The sequence below is a fragment of the Phaethon aethereus genome (assembly GCF_964289735.1).
Source record: "Phaethon aethereus genome assembly, chromosome: W".
NCBI lineage: Eukaryota > Metazoa > Chordata > Aves > Phaethontiformes > Phaethontidae > Phaethon > Phaethon aethereus.
The window spans coordinates 29,877,260-29,891,831 of record NC_138581.1 but is presented as its reverse complement, the minus strand read 5'-3'; positions in this window follow the sequence as shown (position 1 = coordinate 29,891,831).

The window sequence follows — 14,572 nt, the reverse complement described above, 5'->3', positions numbered from 1 at the left end:
CTTAAGTCCAAATCAATGTGCTATTTGCAGGCAAGAAGGACATTGGAAGAACGAATGCCCCAACAAAGGGAGAAAGGAACCAGGTGAGGATGCTATTGTTGCAATTCTAGAGCGCTCGGATGACTGAAGAAGACCAAATGGAGAGGATTGGGGAAAAATATTGAGGCATTGTCAGCAGATCCTTTAGTTCCAATAAAGCTAGGAAATGAGATAATTGATTTTTTAATAGATAGTGGAGCTACCCATTCAGTAGTAACTAGTTGTAAAGGATCACTTAGCAAAACTACAATACCAGTTGTTGGGGCAACAGGAAAGAGAACTTTGTGGACATTTTTGCAACCTATGGAATGTACAATTGGAGATACTAAACTAACTCATGAGTTTCTATATATGCCAGAATGCTCCCTTCCACTGCTAGGATGGGACTTGTTATGTAAACCAAATGCTCAAGTAACCTTGTCTGAGAATTCTGTGCAGCTACATATTCCTAGAGAGAAAGCATGGAAGGCTCAAATCTGTTTGCTGACAGATAAGATTTTGGAGGAACCTGAGAATAACATCCCTGATGTAATATTGGATATGATAATTCCTTTGGCATGGGCCTCGAAGAAACTGGGTAAAGCAAAAAATGTGACCCCAATTAAAATAGAACTTAAGCCAGGGGTAAAACCAGTAAAGGTAAATCAATACCCTATCAGGCTGGAAGCACACAAAGGATTGGAGCCCTTGATAAACACTTTCATACAATATGGACTGATTAGAGAATGTCAATCTGAATTTAATACTCCTATTTTACTTGTAAAGAAGCCTCATTCTCGAGAGTACAGGCTAGTACAGGACTTGAGAGCAATAAACCAAATAACCCTGGACATACAACCTACTGTGCCAAATCCTTACACCTTGCTAGCCTTGGTACCTGGAACAAATGCTTATTCTACTGTTTTGGACTTAAAGATGCTTTCTTTTGTATCCCAGTGGATGAACAAAGCCAAACGATCTTCACCTTTGAATGGAAGAACCTCACAATGGGAAGGAAAGTACAGCTGTGCTGGACTGTACTCCCTCAAGGATTCAAGAACAGCCCTACCCTGTTTGGTAATGTATTGTCGAAAGAATCGGAACAATGGCAAAGTAGTAATAGCAATGTGACTCTGTTGCAATATGTTGATGATATATTAATAGGAACCGATACTGAAAAGGACTGTCTAGAGGCAACAATCAGTCTGCTAAATTGTTGGGATCACTCTGCACGGCTCAACCTTAAGGAGAAGGAGCTGTGGCGTTGATCTGCACGGCTCGACCTTAAGGAGAAGGAGCTGTGGCATTGAGAAGCTGGTAAACAGCTGGATATCTGCACGGCTCGGCCTTGAGGACAAGGAGCTGTGGTAAACAGCTAAGAAGAAGCAAGAAAAACAGGGACACCTGCAAGCAGCAATCCTGACTGTGTGAGGGGCGCGTGGACAGCGCGTGATATCTTGTATATAGCCAATTGCAATAGTGTGTGTAACAAGCTGTAACCAATCATGAGTGTGTGTGCAGTGACTAAGCGAAAATTATGATATATATTGGAGTCAGACAAGACAATAAACGGCATTGACCTGATCATATTGGTCGTATGCGTCGTGTCCGAGACTTCCGCGTCAGGTGGCGCCCGAACAGGGACCCTCTCGTCGATGCTTCCCGGAGCAGAAGAGACAGCAAAGGGGGTGCGGAAGCCAGCTGTAGCAGGCACTTCCCCGGTGCCTGGAAGTCGCTAGCGCAACCGAGGAAACTGTTGGAATCTCGCCCTGATCAGGTGAGCGGCTGGGGAGGAGATGGGGCCCACGCTAAGAAAAGAGGAAGAAGCAGTGGTTAAGCTCCTCCAACTAATCCTCTCTAAGAGAGGTGTACAGTATGAGGAAGCCGACCTAAAAAGATTATTGGTATGGGCGCGGCAAAAAGGACTAATCCCCTCAGTAAATGAGGCTTTTGAGATCCCGATTTGGGAAGGAATTGGTGCAGCATTGAGGAATGAAGTCAGCACAGGCAACAAAGACAGTATAAAGTTTCCTACGCTCTGGAGGTTGATCCTAGAGACATTAAAAGAACTAAAGGCAGAACGCATCGCATGAAGAAGGGGCGATGGTCAGACTCCTGCCGCATATGCTCTCTAAGAGAGGACTGAAATATGATGAATATACACTTAGAAGGCTTCTAATTTGGTGCCAAAAAGGGTACCCCCCCGATCCGTGTGTGGCGTTTAAGGCAGAGACGTGGGAGGAGATAGGAAAAATGTTATGGGAACATATTGGGAACGGAGATAAAACCGCCGCAGAGTTAGTGACGGCGTGGAAGTTGATATTAACCACATTAAAAGCCTTAAAGGCAGAGAGAAAAGCTGCAGCTGATATGGAGGAGGTTGTTAAACCACTTTCAACCAATCCCTTTTTAACCGAGTCAGAGGGTCCAGGACCTTCAGCGACTCCGACTGCACCTCCTGAGGTGCCAGATGCACCGGGTGAACTGGCTGCATTAGATAAGTCAGAGAAACAGATCTATGCTGATGATGTATGTGAGGGCAAGACAGGACAACGTTGCCCAGAACAATGTACTCAATGTTCCCCTGTGTGCCCGTGCCCGTGCCCGTGTGAAAGATCAATAGGGCGAGTCTCGAAAGGAGATGGGCAAGCAGCGGAGCTAGCAACAACGTGGCGATTGCTATTGGAGACTGTTTTGAAGAGCCAGGGGCTAGCAGCAGACTCTGCAACAGCTTTTGAGTTACCTACCTGGGAGAAAGCAGGGAAATTGGTGTTTGAGGCAGCCTCTAAAGAGGATCATACGGCTGCGAAAGTGTTAACAACCTGGCGATTAGTCAGAGACTCTATAAAGGCGATAAAATCAGAGCGGACGGCGGCGGCAGCAGCTGCCGCTGCCACAGCCTCGGGAGAGAAGGGAGGCCGAGCTGGGGATGATAAGAACGAGCGACCCCTGCCCGCCCCCCCCCACACCCCCGCCCCCCCCCGCTAATGCAACCAACGGAGGTGGCGAGTCCTCCTTGGCCCCTGCCTCCTGACCTGGAACATGAGCGCTGGTTGCCCGTGCCGCAACAGGAGGGGGCTGCCTGGGATGATCCTTCCCCCAAGTCAAGATACGACCCTGCCCAACATTGGCGAGGCATGAGACAAGAGGCCTTGGCAGAGGGGGAGGGGACGGAGCGAAGTGGGTACCGGCCAGGTCGGTACGGCCGGCAGTAAGACCGGAAGATCCTGTCACACGTCCCACGGATGCAGTCAACTCCGTCCCACCACTCTTTTGTATGTGGAATGACGGCTCGTTGACTGTTTCAGCGGCACTACCTGGACATTCAAGAGCAGGAACTTCAATATGCCGTATTTGTAAAATGGTGTTGTGGGTTCATTCTATGTCGTTGTAATTATTGTCACAAATGTATCATTTCTTTTGCAGGGAATCAAAGAGTATATTTCAATTGCTTTTTTACCATTCCCTTAGCAGCTGAGGATGCAGAGAAGTTTGCCTTTACGGTAGCATTGGTAAATAAAGGAGGGCCAGCAAAGAGGTATCATTGGGTAGTGTTACCGCAAGGAATGAAAAATTCACCTACGACGTGTCAGACATTTGTGGCATGGGCTCTAGAGCCGGTGCGGAAAAAGTATCCAGATTTAATAATGTATCATTATATAGATGATATATTAATATCAGGGACACAATTGAATGCAGACCACATTTTACAGCACTTAGGGCATGAGTTAGAAAAACGGTGTTTAAAAATAGTGCCGAAAAAATTCAAAAGAAGGGACCATGGCAATATTTGGGCTGGATTATTACCAGTGGAGCGGTCTGCCCACAACAAATAAAGATTAATTCGAAAATAGAAAATCTTTCTGATGCCCAAAAATTAATGGGGGATATACAGTGGGTTCGAAATATTTATGGAATTACTAATGATGATCTGAGGCTGTTGATGCCGCTCCTGGGGTCTTCGGTGGAGGCTCCAGAGCGCCATCAACTGGACGAGGATCAACAGCAAGCATTGCAGAAAATTACTGAGAAGATAGCAACAGCCTATGCTCACAGATGTTCACCTACTGAGAGTATCTCACTTATGATAGTTAATTCAGGAGGGGAACGGAAACATCCACTAGGACTGATTGTGCAGTTAGGAAATACGGCGGACAGTTTGAAAGTGTTGGAATGGGTTTTTCTCTTGTTTTATTACTTGTTATCTTAATAATAATGCTTATTGTACCGTGTTTATTACACTGTCTACAAGGAATGGTTCAAAAGGTAGTAAGGAATGCCTGGCTAGCTAATAATTCAAACGAGTATCTTACACACCCAATGAATGCACTTTGTTAGATAAACACGCTCAAAACAAAAAAGGGGAGAGGCTACCACATTACCCTAAGAACGTTTGAATAAAGCCTTATATGTGTTAAATTATTTGCGGAAGGAGAAAGGACCTTTTCAACTGCTAACCAGGGGACGAGGTTATGCTTGTGTCATTACAGATTCTGGAACTCATTGGGTACCCGCAAAATGGGTAAAACCATGGGTGGACCAGTCACCATCGTCATCGTCGGACACATCTTGACACTATCAGGTGTCATCGCAATCTGGATGCCACCTCAGCCAAAAGAAAATGTAGGGGTAAATCACACTGAAATTTGCGGTATCATGAGATGAACGTGGAAAGCTTTTGAGGCAAAGTGCTCTATAACTACAAATGCTTTGGTAAGATATAATATTGGTCTTCATAGCCTTATACAAGTACCTTTTTTCTATCACTAGGAGTAGTTTATATCACTAGAAGTAGTACAGCTAGAATTGTTTGGTTTGTAATATTCTGCTATTGACTTAAGCATAAGTTGATATGTGACTGCTGGGTTATGAAAAAATGCCATGTGAACAAAGCCTACGAACCAATAGACGGGATGGCTGTGGCGCGTGCAGCACGTCTGGCCAGCAGGTGCATGCGCCATAGGCTCCCTGTGTTAAAAGGTGACAACGGAGGTGAGTTCCGACACTCGCTGGCCACGTGTGTCGAAACTCGTTCCTCTACAAATGTGTAATACCGGGATTTCCTGAAGGGCAGTGGGCCGGTGTACGGCAAGGCCACCGTTGCCTCCATGGGGACGCCCACGTAAAGCTGGCACCTACCGACTGCTGGGCTGAGCGCGCGGCGCAAGACAACACAAGAATGTACAGATGGTCCATCTTCCTCACAGTCCTCGGGTTGTGAATGATCCATCAGGTTTTGTTTATAGATAAACAAAAAGGGGGAGATGTTGGGATCACTCTGCACAGCTCGACCTTAAGGAGAAGGAGCTGTGGCGTTGATCTGCACGGCTCGGCCTTAAGGAGAAGGAGCTGTGGCATTGAGAAGCTGGTAAACAGCTGGATATCTGCACCGCTCGGCCTTGAGGACAAGGAGCTGTGGTAAACAGCTAAGAAGAAGCAAGAAAAACAGGGACACCTGCAAGCAGCAATCCTGACTGTGTGAGGGGCGCATGGACAGCGCGTGATATCTTGTATATAGCCAATTGCAATAATGTGTGTAACAAGCTGTAACCAATCATGAGTGTGTGTGCAGTGACTAAGCGAAAATTATGATATATATTGGAGTCAGACAAGACAATAAACGGCATTGACCTGATCATATTGGTCGTACACGTCGTGTCCGAGACTTCCGCGTCACTAAATTATCTAGGACTGGCTGAATATAGTTTCCCAAAAAAAGGCCCAGATAGCAAAGGAGAAAGTTCAATATCTAGGCTCTGAGGTATCGAAAGGAAAAAGAGAACTTGGGACAGAAAGAAAAGAAGCTATATGCAGAATTGCAGTACCAAAAACCAAATGACAGCTAAGGGGGTTTTGGGAATGGCTGGATTTTGTTGCATCTGGATCCCAGATTTTGGACTGATAGCTAAACCATTATAAGATGCTATCAAAGGGCCGTGAGAGCTATCGGAAAGGTCTCCGGAATGCCAAAGATTTGATGAAATAAAAAGAAAACTAATGGAAGCTCCAGTCTTAGGCCTCCCCAATATGACTAAACCTTTCCAATTGTACGTACATGAAAGACAACATGTGGCCTTAGGAGTGATGACTCGTATACTTGGAAGCTGGAAAAGACCAGTGGCTTACTTTTCAAAACAACTTGATGAAGTAAGCAAAGGATGGCATGCATGTCTTTGAGCTGTAGCTGCTGCTGCTTTATTAATTCAGGAAGCCCAAAAGCTCACCTTGGGACAGCCTATAACTGTATTGGTCCCTCATGCAGTAATCGCCATCCTAAATGAAAAAGGGCACCACTGGATTTCTCCAACTCGATTAGCAAAATATCAGGCCATTCTAATAGATCAAGATGATTGAGTGCTCCCTCAGTAAGTTTGCAGATGACACCAAGTTGGGAGGGAGTGTTGATCTGCTGGAGGGTAGGAAGGCTCTGCAGAGGGATCTGGACAGGCTGGATCGATGGGCGGAGGTCAACTGTATGAGGTTTAATAAGGCCAAGTGCAGGGTCCTGCACTTCAGTCACAACAACCCCATGCAACGCTACAGGCTTGGGGAAGAGTGGCTGGAGAGCTGCCCGGTAGAAAAGGACCTGGGGGTGCTGGTTGACCGCCGGCTGAACATGAGACAGCAGTGTGCCCTGGTGGCCAAGAAGGCCAACAGCATCCTGGCTTGTATCAGAAATAGTGTGGCCAGCAGGAGGAGGGAAGTGATCGTGCCCCTGTACTCGGCACTGGTGAGGCTGCACCTCGAATACTGTGTTCACTTTTGGGCCCCTCACTACAAGAAGAACATTGAGGTGCTCAAGTGTGTCCAAAGAAGGGCAACGAAGCTGGTGAGGGGTCTGGAGAACACTCTATTACTTATTTATCATGGAAAAAGCATATAAAAGAGAAATCAAATTAGAATTGGGCTAGAATGATTTACACACAGATCGGGGAAATGATTTTTATGGAGTCAGGGAAATCGAATTGGGTTGGTATGACTTATATGTGAATTAGGGAAAGAAAGTGAGGGACGCCCTCCCGTTGAGTCATGAGGTTCAGAGTGGACCCCCTTGCCTTCTAAACTCCTATTCAAAGGAGTCTAGGGGTGTCTGAATCCACTCGTAGTCCCAGACATGGTCAATGGTTTATGACTTAGGGAATTAAGTATAGGGATCTTGGTGTGATGATTTAACATATGATTTTGTGTTTTGTATAACTTTAGAATGGCAACAATCTAATATAAAATTGCAGCAATTTAAAAGTCACTAACATTATTATGACAAATCACAATGCTAGATTATATAATTTTCTAATTGTGACGGTGAGAGACTTCGCTGTGAGGTTCAAATTAGACTTCACTGTAAGGCTCAAATTAACAATTTATTTGAACTTCACTTACAGGTCTAATAACAATATATTTGCACTTCACTCACAGGTCCAATACGCCACTGGTGCAGGTTTTTATGAATACAACGGAGGAATGCACTATTGCAGTTCTAAACCACGGGCGCGCTAGATATTAATACCTTGAAAAGAGTGCACTAATCACAATCTTAAAGCATGCCAAATACCATACGTATGTTTTTAATCACTTACCCTCTCTCAGGTAAGGCCTCTCAATCCCTGGGAAGTTACCTTGTACAGCGTCCTGGACAAGGGGGGAAAGAATCTCCTACAGGCCAGCTGTATCCTTGGAAAGACTGCGCCCCTTTCTGCCCAAACCTTACGGTTTTTATCTCCTGTTTTGATGGGTGGGGGCAGGACTCGTCTGAGTGGATAATTTTGTTTAGTGTGGTGGTGTGATGGCCCATTAGTCTACATTGACACAAAGTTACCGAATAGTGGTGGAATGGTGCTCGGGGCATTTGTTAAGGGATTACTGAAGGCACTACTCAGGCCTCGGTTCTTACCATGGTGCAGTGTTCAGGCAACCCTGGGCTGAGCCGTTTGTGCAGCTCCCCCCAGGTCATCTTCTGCAGAGCTGTTAAGGTGAGACAAGCTGAGTCGATTCACAACTCCCTACATCTCGCCTTTGTGCTCTGAAACCGGTCTAGCCGGGTGATCCCTTACAGTTGGACATTCCTTACACTAATAAAGCTTAACAACACAACAACTTAAGAACTTGATAAAGTTCTCTAATTACACATGCACACACACAGATGTAGATATAGGCATAGATATATATAAAAGATATATATATGTATGTAAGAGAAGATATATGAAGATATATCTATATACACATATACATATGTGAGGAATGAGTCATTCGTGTAAAGAAAATCTAGTGAATATATGCTTGAAGCAAATGTCATTTATACTGAAATAAAAGAATGTATGTAGGGCATGACCATAAACAGGGGAGTGGTGTTAAATAGAAGAAACCATAATCTTTATGTAACTTCCTGATATGTATAGCTTATGTAACTTCTTGATATGTATAGCTTATGTAGCTTCCTGATATGTGTATGTTAGCTCCTGATATACTAGTGCAAACCAGTGTTGTAGATAACCGCAGAAATGTCGAGAAGATGTATAGCCAAATAAGGTAGCATTATATAAGTAGAATAACAGAGCGCATGCGCAAACAGAAAGGTCATGTAGAGTGCACTGACGAAGAGGAGCATCTTCCTCCCAACGACCACCAGACGACCACCTAAAAAAGGATGAAGCATGCGCAGACCGGGGAAGTGGTGACGCACTTAGAGAAGGAGTCATCTTCCAAGAAAAAGGCGGAGAAAAGCGAGAAACGAAGCCTAGAAAAGTATAAAGGAAGGAATTGTAAGAAGTGAAGGTGTGCATATTGGTGGAGCGGAGACTCCCGGCGCACCCAGCGCTGTTTTCTTGCCTCTATTCGTTTAATAAATTGTAAACTTAAATTGGAATCCTGTTTGGGACTAAATCATTTATCACACATACAAAGGTACCTGTTAAAAATTTCCCCTAGAATTCTGTGAAATACTCACGTCTAATGCTTTTGCATTTCTCAACGGGCGAAGAGTTGAGCCTCAAACAGGGTTTTCAGCTCAGGTCTGTGCCAGTCCTCCAATTTATCACGAACTTAAGAGTTCACGAGCTCTGAGGCATCCCACTCAGAGGAAGATGCTGGTTGCAGCCTGCTGAGGTCCAGGAGAGCTCAAAAGGTCTCACTGAGAACCGCTGTTTATAGGGTCGGGAGATGATTGACTTTAGGCATCCATAAATTTCCATCCTTGTTACAATCAATTGCTGGTAATTCTTCAAATTCCAGTGATATTGACACTGATCTGCCCATGTCATGAGGAGATAAAATATGTTCTGGGGCTATCAGGGGAGGATTAGTTACTCCCACAACTGATAGCCCTGGGACAGTCAGTACCACCCCCTACTTTAGCTACGGTCAAGGGGCTCTTAACTGCCAAACTCATTGTGTTGTCCCACAAGCGGGGTCCGGTACCTGGTGTGCAATAGGCCAATCTTACACACAGAGACAAGATACTTATTTCATGTTTGTGCAAAGATGGATGCTAGGTGGTAATTCCACAAAGCTAGCACACCACTCAGAGGAACTACAGCATATTTATCTTGTTACGTGCTTAGTAAAAATAGTGGAAAACCCTCCCTACTGTAGAACATTTCCAAAAACACTGTATTATTATGTATGTGATAAATGATTTAGTCCCAAACAGGATTCCAATTTAAGTTTACAATTTATTAAACGAATAGAGGCAAGCAAACAGCGCTGGGTGCGCCGGGAGTCTCCGCTCCACCAAGACACACCCCTTCACTTCTTACAATTCCTTCCTTTATACTTCTCTAGGCTTCGTTTCTCGCCTTTCTCCGCCTTTTTCTTGGAAGATGACTCTCTCTCCAAGTACATCACCACTTCCCCGGTCTGCGCATGCTTCATCTTTTTCTAGGTGGTCGTCCGGTGGTCGTTGGGAGGAAGATGCTCCTCTTCGTCAGTGCACTCTACATGACCTCTCTGTTTGTGCAGGCGCTCCGTTATTCTACTTATGCTACCTTATTTGGCTATACATTTTCTCGACATTTCTGCGGTTATTTACAACACTGGTTTGCACTAGTATATCAGGAACTAACTTACATATCAGGAGGCTACATAAGCTACACATATCAAGGGAGTTACCCAAACTATACTTATCAGGAAGTTACATAAAGACTACCACTCCCCTGTTTATGGTCATGCCCTACATATATTCCTTTATTTCAATATAAATGACATTTGCTTCAAGCTTATATTCACTAGATTTTCTTTACACGAATCACTCATTCCTCACAATCCCCCGTTTTCTTTTTCACCACTGTGATTCGTGTAAAATTTATTTAAAGTTTGTTTGATGGGTATTAACTCGGGTTCCTCTATATGTTTTACCAACATTAAAACATGTTTTCTCTCACTCTGTGTTGGTTCTACTGGAGTGGCTGTAAATTTCATTCCATTAATCGCAGAAGCTACAGCTTGTGAAAGACAAGGAATTAGACATGGTATTATTAATATACCTCCAAACAATCCTAACAAAACGATAATGATTTTTGTTACCCAGTTTCCTGAGAATAAATTTTCCCACGTTGTCCATAGTCCTTGGACATTTATTCCATTCCACATTTGGACTGGCACATGGGCTACTTTTTTCATTTCTCTTACTAATTCATTGACGGCTTTTCCTTCATAATTTATCTCTAAACAACAATTTGTGAGATTAAATTTTCCACAGACTCCTCCTTCCTGTGCTAGTAAATAGTCTAGCGTGAGTCTATTTTGATATAGGGCTGTACGCATTTTAGTATTTTGTTTAGCCACCAATCCTAGAGCATTACCCGTTTTATTTACAATTATTTCTACTACAGCTTGCAACCTGATTATTCTATTCAACATATAAATGGGGGTCCTATATCCCCAGGACCCATCTTCTGCCCATGTCGCTGGGTCATAATATGCTATTATTCTTTCAGGTGGCCACTCATTATCTTTCCACTTTCCTATTTGTAGCTCTCTTTTTTCCCTTCGGTTGTGAGTTTCTAATGCGTCTGTATATACCGGTACCCCTAGGCGTTCTCCTCGGTTTATAGGTAATAAGAAAAAGCTTGGCCGTATAGTTCCTAACACGCACGCTCCGGTCCAATTTTTTTGGTAATCGGGTATATGCAAATTTTCCACAGATCCAATATTGCCCTTCTGGACTTGACCACCCTTTATCAATAGTGGTTCCGTTGGTCCAATTCACATGATTTTTACTTATTTCTTGGGCAGTGCCCCATTTATCCTACTTTTGGTAAGTACTATTCCAGTTATATCCCCCTTCACATACTAAATATCCGACTGGTTTACTCCCGCTGTCATTTTGCCAACAGCTTCTTCCTATTATGCTGGTTTGTAATATCCATTGTTGTTTCCTGACCTGAGTTGATATATTCTAAACATTAGGGTCTGATATGTTGCTCTCTTGGGCCTCCCAGGGCCAATTCTCTCCTGATTAGTTCCACCACATACATAACAATTAGTTACATTTAGTGACTTAGCAATGTTCTCAGCAAGATTTACAAATAGATTTTTAGCCACTGTGGGAATTTCATATTTCGTTCCTGTTTCCATTTCATGATAAAATGACTTAAATAACAGTCTATGCTGCACTGATTCTCTTTTCTTTCATTTCAATATTAATAACTACACCTGGGTCTTCTCCAGGTCCATATATCTTAAGTCCAATTTTGGTTTTTTTTTTTGTTTCCAAATTTCTAAATTTATAAGGGTTAAATTTACTAAATTACAGGTACAGGTTGTACAATTATTGTCTGTTTGTACCCTTGTGATTGAAGCTTGTAAATCCCCACATTGGCTGTCATATCCCCAGCTTGCAGTATCCTAACATACACAAGACCATCCCCTTCTTCCACATAGGTGTGCTGACTGATATCTCACCGTTTGACTAGGTACATAATCAGGATTTATCTGACATTGACGTCCACCTCCACCTGGGCAAATATATTTTGGTTGATTACTATAGTACCGTCTCCACTCTACACTCCCACAATTAATATCCAGATCATCATCTATAATATCGCATGCATCAAAAATTACCGATAATGATGTGCTCAAATTGGCCATATCCTTACTTATTCCAATTAATCTTCCTACTTCCGAATTTGTTTTCATTTCTACCCACTATTGATAAGGAAGTTCCTTTGGATCGTAACAAACAGTATCATTTTCCACCGAGCATTTCTTATATTGTGTTCCATTGTATATACAACTCCCGTTCTGTTTCCCTTTGCACTCGTAATAGGTGTGGTACATTAATGTTTTATTACTTACTCGTCTGTGCCGGGCAGTTCTTATGCACTCGGTGCAATTTTGATTACCTGTCACCAGGTTGGTGAGTCCGAGTAAAATCAGGAGAGGTCCGGTAAGGGATCTCATGGTCAGAGGCATCAGCTACAAGGGGTGCTCGTCCTTGACTGGCCTTACTTGGTCGCGACTGAGAATCCCTACCCGGTCTTGCCCTCTCCCCCTTCTCAAGCGGACTTCTTTATTTCGATGACAGTAATAAATCTTACCCACCAGAAATCTCCTATAGGAGTAGTCTGTCCACACCGAATGCAGAGGAAACTTCAGCTTTGAATTTGAAAACGTCCCTGTTAGCCTCTGTGGGAAACGATATATTTGTTACACAGGTTACACCTAACCCTCAATAATCATACAACATGGTTTACAGAGTGGACATAAACTTAGTCCTGCCCGATAATTGCTTAATGCTATAGTCTTTAATTCGTGATCATTTCTCATACGTTCATTCCCTTTTTAATGTTACTTTTGTGGTTCCAGGTTGTAAAATAACTTTCCAGTCTTTCATGGGTCCTTTTACTCGAGTCACATGTGTCCACCCCTTTTCCACGGTCCGGATGGCAGTATCTGTAGTTAACAATACAACAAAGGGTCCTTCCCATGAAGGAACTAAAGTTTCTTTCTTCCAAGTTTTGATCAGTACCTTATCCCCTGGTTTGAATTGATGGATTGCAAACCCCAAAGGTAGGGTTTGTGCCATTATTCCTATATCTTAGTTCTTTCAACCTTTCTCCTAAAACGATAACATATTTCCAAATATTATAATCTTCCACTACATTGTTTCCCTTGGAGATAGGGCATGCCGTATAAAACCTAATACGGCGATACTCCAGTCTCACTCTGCGGTTTGGTCCTTATGTTAAGAAGGGCTAGCGGTAAACATTTAGTCCATGGCATCTGTGTTTCAACCATTAGCTTCGCTGGCTGTTGCTTTATTGTTTGGTTCATTCTTTCTACTACTCCCGAACTTTGAGGATGCCATGGGGTATGATATTCCCATTTAATACCTAATGATTGGCACAAGGATTTTATAATTTTAGAAGTAAAGTGAGTGCCTTGATCAGAATCAATATATTGTATTATCCCATACCTGGGGATTAGGTGTTCTAATGAAATTTTATCACCGTCTGAGCTGTCGCTCTTGCTACAGGATAGGCTTCGACCCATCGTGTTAAATGGTCTACTATAACCAACAAATATTTCAATCTTCCTATTCTTGGTAATTCGGTAAAGTAGACTTGAATCCTTTCAAACGGTCTATAAGCTAGTTTTCTTCCTCCCATAGCCACTTGTCGAAACACGGCCTTATTTACCCTTTGACAAGTTAAACACCCTTGTGTAATTTGCCTTGCTATTTCAAAAATTCCAATACAGCCAAACTGTTTAAGGAAATGATCACTTTAACACTTTTGTACCCCAATGTGTTTGCGCGTGTAAGCATTCTAATACTTGCCTAGCGTAAGCTTTTGGCAACATCTCTCGCTCATCAGGTAATGTCCATTTCCCTTGTTCCACTCTAGCTCCTATTTTCTCTAATTTTGCTTGTTCCTCCAGCGTAAACTTTTTCTCCTTTTCCTCTTATCCTCTTCCACTAGTGTCCTCCCTTGTTTGTGTATGATTAATTTTAACAGTTTCAATCCTCAAGGCTGCTTCCTGAGCCTCCTTATCTGCTAAATTATTTCCTCTAATTCGATAATCTAATCTCTTTTGGTGTCCCCTCACATGCACCACGGCTATTTCCTTTGGTTCTCTTAACACTTTTAAAATTTTACTATCAACTCCTGATGTATTAAGTTCTTTCCTTGAGTGTTAATCAAGCCTCTTTCCTCCCAAATTTTTCCAAAAGTATGGACTACTCCATATGCATATTTGGAATCTGTGAATATGGTCCCTCTTCTTTCTTTTAATAATTCCAGGGCCCTACATAGGGCATAAAGCTCACAAGCCTGAGCTGACCATGATGGACTCAGAGGTCCTGATTCCACAAGTTCTAAGTCCTTGTCAATTTTTGCATATCCTGATTTTCTCTTCCCTTCTATTACTCGGGAGGATCCATCTACAAACAATTTTTCTCCTCCCTCTAATTCAATATCTCTAAGATCGAGCCTTACTTTTGTCTGGGATTCTATAACTTCTAAACAATTGTGTTATAGCACTACTGCTGCTTCTGAGGGTTCCCCAAACTGGAACTGAGCGGGGCTCTGGGCAGAGGTGACTCCTAATTCCAAATTAG